The sequence below is a fragment of the Apium graveolens genome, chromosome 10 (genome assembly GCF_009905375.1).
Source record: "Apium graveolens cultivar Ventura chromosome 10, ASM990537v1, whole genome shotgun sequence".
NCBI lineage: Eukaryota > Viridiplantae > Streptophyta > Magnoliopsida > Apiales > Apiaceae > Apium > Apium graveolens.
In genome coordinates, this window is record NC_133656.1 from 128,067,723 (window position 1) to 128,073,722 (window position 6,000).

Below are 6,000 nucleotides of genomic sequence, written 5' to 3' on the forward strand. Positions count from 1 at the left end.
TTCCAATATGTCCAACATGTTAACCCCTAGATCGATAAGGAGTGGGTTCGTTAGAGCGAAGTACTCCCATCTATCGTGGGATGGCGTGTTGAAGTATATGATACTTTTAGACCTTTGGGTTTTAACTTAACTAAGTTACCACAATAGGATTGTGAACTTAGAGGCATATAGTTTGGTGAGATTTATTGGATAAATAAGAATAAATGTTGTTCCACTAAATTATCCAAGAGTTATATAGTTGATATAATGGACAAATGTTGTCTACCTTATTGAATCATGTTTTAGGAATAAAGCCAAAGCTGAACTAAAACGTTGTGAAAATTTGGATCTTGGCTCACTAGAAAGTATATAGAAGATACTCTTTCTGAATTAATAGTTAGGGCTATTAATTTGATAAAATAGTGGGAGATATATATTTTGAATATATATGAATAGTCACTAGAACATAATTTAATAATCATCTGTAAACTAATTTATCTTATGCATTTTAAATATTGTAGATATCAAATGGCAATCAATTCAAACAATTTCTCTGTGCGATCAGTCCTTGAGAATGACAAGCTGACAGAAACAAACTTCCTTGACTGGCAGAGGAATTTGAGGATTATCCTCAAACAAGAGCGCAAGTTCTATGTCATAGATATCCATCGCCCTGCACCTCTCACTGAAGGAGCATCCCGTGCTCAACATAATGTTTATCAAAAACATATCGATGATGACATGAATGTTCGATGTCTCATGTTAGCGACCATGAGTGCTGAACTTCGGAAACAACATGAGAATATGGATTCTTATGATATGATTGAGCACCTTAAACGTATGTTTGAAGGACAGGCTCGTCAGGAGAGGTTTGATACTTTCAAATCATTGCATGCATGTAAGCAGGGAGAACGTGATCCGGTTGGACCGCATGTTCAAAGGATGATTGGGTATATTGAGTACCTTGCCAAGTTGGATGCCCCGATTGCTGTGGAGCACCAGATTGACCTAATTTTGCAATCTTTAAACAACAGTTATTCTCAATCTGTGATGAATTACAATATGAATGAGATAGATAAGAACCCCACCGAACTGTTGGCTATGTTGAAAACTGCTGAGACCAACGTTCAGAAGACATCCCCTGCTCCCATGTTGATGGTGAATAAGGGGAAGGCCAAAGGAAAGGGTAAATAGAAAGGCAAGAGGAAGATGGGATCTAAATCGAATGCCAATCTGAAACCTGATCCGACCAAGGCTTTGAAGCCTAAAGGAGGTGTTCCAAAGGTTGGTGATTGTCACTATTGCAAGAAACCAGGTCATTGGAAGAGGAACTATCATGCTTATTTGGAGGATCTGAAGAAGAAGAAGGCTGTTGTTACTGTTTCTGATTCAGGTATTTATGTTATTGAAGTCAATTTGTCTACTTCTACATCTTGGGTATTAGATATTGGATGTGGTTCTCACATTTGTATAAATGTGCAGGAACTGCATGGAAGTAGGACATTGGCGAAAGGAGAAGTCGACCTACGAGTTGGCAATGGAGCAAAGGTTGCTGCTTTAGCTGTAGGGACTTATCATTTATCGTTGCCCACTGGGCTTGTTTTAGAACTAGATAACTGTTTTTACGTGCCTGCGATTTACAGAAACATTATTTCGGTTTCTTGTTTGGACAAGAAAGGTTTTTCATTTTTGATTCAGAACAATAGTTGTTCCTTTTCATTCAATAATGTTACCTACGGGATTGCACGTTTGTTTAATAGTTTATATGTTCTTGATATAGATACTCCTGTCTATAACATAAATAATGATAATAAACGTATTAAGATGAAAGACTCAAATCAAACATACCTTTGGCATTGTCGTTTAGGTCACATAAATGAGAAACGTATTTCCAAATTACATAAAGATGGTTACTTGGATAAGTTTGATTTTGAATCATACGAAGAATGCAAATCTTGTCTCATTGGCAAAATGGCTAAAGCTTCTTTTACCGGACAAGGTGAAAGGGCCACCGAACGATTAGGACTTATACATTGTGATGTATGTGGTCCAATGCGTACGATGGCAAGAGGTGGCTTTTACTACTTTATTACATTTACTGATGATTTCAGTAGATATGGATATGTGTATCTTTTGAAGAACAAATCCGATTCTTTTGAAAAGTTTAAAGAATACAAGGCTGAAGTGGAAAAGCAAACGGGGGAAAGTATAAAAGTTCTACGATCAGATCGTGGAGGAGAATACTTAAGCCTCAAGTTTAAAGGTTTCTTGAAGGAGTGTGGTATCGTATCACAACTTACTCCTCCTAGAACGCCTCAATAAAATGGAGTTTCCGAGAGGAGAAATCGTACCTTGTTGGATATGGTGCGATCGATGATGAGTCTAGCAGATCTTCCAATACGTTTCTGGGGTTATGCTCTAGAAACGGCTGCATATACACTAAACCTGTTGTGTATATGTTGTGTACTTGATGATTTCATGAACAAAACACCTTGTTAGATTTTACTTAGTGAAATTATGTAGCACTCGACGGATAAGGTTTATAGTCCCGACGGATGACTCGATATAGTCCCGACGGATGATGATTTATTATCCATCGAGTGAGTAGCTTATGTAACAATAAGTCTGTAGCACAATTCTGCATACACATTGTTTAGAATCTGTAGTAGTACTTAAGTCATGTTGACTTTAGTTAGATATGCAGAATAGGTTGATTAATTATACATAGATGATGTCTTGTAATTCTGCATAAGTAAAATAAAGTCAAGTGCGTGATTGCTACCCGACGGATAAACAACAATGAATTCGATGAATGATTAACAATCCGACGGATGATCAATAACTCGACGGATGATCATGAACCCGACGGATAAAGAATTCAAATATCTGTTGACAGTGACAACACAGTCACATGCGTCGAGTGGATGCAAATGGAATATGGTAGCCTATTCAACTGGGTTTTCGAGAACAAATAAGCATTGCCATTTCCATGCTATTATGAAGATATTCAAAGATGCTGGAATAGAGTAATGAAGTAGCATTGTAATAGACTAGATAGTTTTTGTTTTATTATCCTGTCTCATTACTTTGTAATCTTGGTGATATATAAACCAAGAAGTAGCAACTAAGGAACTATCTGAGAAACAAGCAGAGAAATATTTGTAAGCAGAATTCTTAGCATTTCTCTACATTCTTAGTTGTTCAATATTTGTAAGCAGCTGTGAGCTTTTTGCACACAGAGTTCTCTCGATATATATTATATATCTCTGGTGGAATCATTCAAATCCACTAGAAAGTTTTTAAAGACTCTTGTTTTTAATTACTTGTGTTTTGATTCATTTAAGTAACTATTCCGCATTGTGCTAATCAATTCATACTTATATACATATTCGAGTTAGAACATTTTTAATCAAGAAAAAATTTCAAGAATTCCATTCAACCACCCTTCTATAATTCTTGGTATATTGTTAAGGGACTAACAATTGGTATCAGAGCAAGCTCTTAACAAACAAAGAGTTTAAGGATCAAAACAATACAGCATGATGAACAAGAAGGATGTTGGAGTCAAGATTCCTTTTTTGGATAAAGATAATTACCATCATTGGAAGATAAAGATGCATCTTCATTTGCTTTCTCAAGATGAGGCCTATGTTGACTGCATAGAAAGAGGCCCTCATGTTCCAATATGAGCTGCAACCGGAAATGAGCCATCTGTCCCCAAGCCAAGGCATGAATGGTCTGATCCTGACATTGAACAAGTCAGGAAGGATAAAAAGGCCATGAATATCCTATTTAATGGAGTTGATGGTGATATGTTTGACAACATTATCAACTGCAAAACTGCCAAGGATGTTTGGGATACAATACAGATCATCTGTGATGGCATTGAGCAAGTTAGAGAAAACAAAATACAGCTACTGATTCCGAAATATGAGCATTTTCATAATGAAGAAAGTGAGTCTCTCACTGACATTTTTAGTAGGTTTCAAAAACTGCTAAATGCTCTAAAGCTGCATGGAAGGGTCTATCAGACAAAAGACTCCAATATGAAATTCCTTAGATCTCTTCCAAAGGAATGGAAACCAATGACAGTCTCATTGAGAAACTCACAAGATTATAAGGAGTTTACTTTGGAGAGACTGTATGGCATCCTGAAAACATATGAGCTTGAAATAGAGCAAGATGAGAGGATGGAGAGAGGAAAGAAGAAAGGAGGGTCCATTGCACTAGTTGCTGAGTTAGAGAAAGAGAAGGAGATGAAGATTGAAGCTGTTGAGTCAACTTCAAGGGTCTGTGAAAGCAAGGGCAAGGGGCTTGCAGTAGAAAGTAAAGATTCTTTGAACCAAGATGACATGGAAGACATTGATGAACATTTAGCATTTCTTTCCAGAAGATTTGCCAAGCTCAAGTTCAAAAAGAACTTTGGAGCAGCCAAGCTAAATAGAAACATGGTGGATAAATCAAAATTCAAATGTTTCAAATATGGCTTGGCAGGGCACTTTTCCAGTGAGTGTAGGAAGTCAGATTCCATTAAGAAAAAGTTTGAGCCTGTGGATTATAAGCAAAAATACTTTGAGCTGCTCAAACAAAAGGAAAGGGCTTTCATTACACAAGAAAATGACTGGGCAACAGATGGTTTGGATGAAGATGAAGATGTCATCTATGTCAATCTAGCCCTAATAGCCAAGTCTGATGAAACAGAAACAAGTTCTTCAAGTAATCAGGTAATTACTACAAACCTTGCACATTTATCTAAAGCTGAGTGTAATGATGCTATAAATGACATGTATATAGAGTTATATCATTTGCGTGTTACACTTAAGTCTCTTACTAAAGAAAATGCTAAAATCAAAGAAAATAATTTGTTTTTAAGTGAGAGGAATAATGTGCTTGAGTCTCAGTTCATTGATTTTGAAAAGTTAAGAATTGAGTGTAAGATTGCCAAGGAGGAATTAACTGAGTCCTTGAAGAAAGAAGAAATTTTGAAGAAGCAGCTCGAGCGTGAACATGAGGTGATTAAGGCATGGAAAACATCTAGGGATGTCCATGCTCAAATCACCAAAGTTCAAGGAATTGAGTCTTTCTGTGATGCAGCCTGGAAAAAGAACAAAGAGAAACTAGAACCAAATTTGGTAGATGGAGTGCTAACAGATGTAGACTCGACGGATGATGAGGATCATCCGTCGGATAACAAAAAGGGTTATCCGTCTAGTGATGAAAATCCTCATCCGTCGGCTGTGAGCAAGCCTATCAGTAAAGCCAAACTTGTTAAGCTGAATGAGAAGTATGGATCTGTTTCCAAGAACTTTGTTTCAGGAGAATCGAGTCAAGTTAAGAAAGGGAAAAAGGCTAATGTTGGTCACATGACTGTCAAACAGTTAAGTGATAGACTTAAAAAGATTGAGGTAAAAACAGAGGCTAAAAAGAAAAACAATAGAAATGGTAAAGTTGGGATTAACAAACACAATAACTACACACCTGATAAATATGCTCCTAGAAAAATCTGTGTCAAGTGTGGTAGTGTAAATCATTTGTCTGTTATTTGGAAATCTGCCATGCCTACTTCCATGTCTGTGCCACCTCACTTTCCTAACATGAATGCCATGCCTCCCATACCTATGAATGATATGTCTACACAGAATATGAATGCACAGTTTGCAAACATGCCATTTGCACTTAATCCTTATTATGCTGCATTTAGTATGCCACAAATGCCATTTAGCATGCCCTACTGGAATAACATGTTTACTAACAGCATGCCATTCCCTGTTGATTATAATATGCATGATAATTATGTTGCAAAGAATCATTTCAAAGGCCCAACTCAAATGACCAAGGATGAATCTGATATCCCCAAGTCAAATGAGATAAAGCCTAAGAAACAGAAAAAGAAAGCTAACAAGGCAGGACCCAAGGAAACTTGGGTACCAAAATCAACTGGATTTGATTTTGATGTGTGCAGGGAAACATAAAGAATCTTTAGTACTTGGATAGTGGTTGTTCAAGACACATGACTGGTGA